Source organism: Oncorhynchus masou, chromosome 6, assembly GCF_036934945.1.
Source record: "Oncorhynchus masou masou isolate Uvic2021 chromosome 6, UVic_Omas_1.1, whole genome shotgun sequence".
NCBI classification, from domain to species: Eukaryota; Metazoa; Chordata; class Actinopteri; order Salmoniformes; family Salmonidae; genus Oncorhynchus; species Oncorhynchus masou.
The window spans coordinates 23313386-23314381 of record NC_088217.1 but is presented as its reverse complement, the minus strand read 5'-3'; positions in this window follow the sequence as shown (position 1 = coordinate 23314381).

The following is a 996-nucleotide window of genomic DNA, read 5'->3' as shown; positions in this document are numbered from 1 at the left end:
GGGAAGAAATCCTCGACGGGAGAGGACCCTGGGCTAAACCAGGGGAGTGTAGCCGCCCCAAGGTGCAGCTCAAAGAGGAATGGACATGGGAGGACGAACTGGATGGTAAAGGACCCTGGGCACAGCCAGGAGAATATCGCCGCCCCAAAGAAGAGCTGGAGGCGGTGAAAGCGGAGAGGCGCTGGTATGAGGAGGCAGATGGAAGCCCGAGAGCCAGCCCCAAAAATGTCTTGGGGGGGGGCTCACAGGAAGTATGGCGAAGCCAGGTAGGAGACCTGCGTCAACTTCCTGTGGTTACCGGGGGGCTAAAGAGACCGGGCAGGCACCGTGTTATGCTGTGGTGCGCACTGTGTCCCCAGTGCGGGTGCATAGCCCGGTGCGGTATATTCCAGCTCCGCGTATCGGCCGGGCGAGAGGGAGCGTCGAGCAAAATGCCATGAAGCCGGCTCTACGCATCTGGTCCCCAGTGCGTCTCCATGGGCCGGCTTACATGGCACCAGCCTTGCGCATGGTGTCCCCGGTTTGCCTGCATAGCCCAGTGCGGGCTATTCCACCTCGCCGCACTGGCAGAGCGACTGGGAGTATTAAACCAGGTAAGGTTGGGCAGGCTCGGTGCTCAAGAGCTCCAGTGTGCCTGCACGGTCCGGTCTACCCTGTACCACCTCCACGCACCAGCCCTCCAGTGGCAGCTCCCCGCACCAGGCTTCCTGTGCATGTCCTCGGCCCAGTACCACCAGTGCCAGCACCACGCATCAGGCCTACAGTGCGCCTCGCCTCTCCAGCGCTGCCAGAGCCTTCCTTCTCTCCTGCGCTGCTGGAGTCTCCCGCCTGTTTAGCGCTGCCAGAGCCTTCCTCCTCTACAGCACTGCTGGAGTCTACTGCCTGTTCAGCGCACCCAGAGCTGCCAGTCTGCATGGAGCAGCCAGAGCTGCCAGTCTGCATGGAGCAGCCAGAGCTGCCAGTCTGCATGAGCAGCCAGAGCTTCCAGTCTGCATG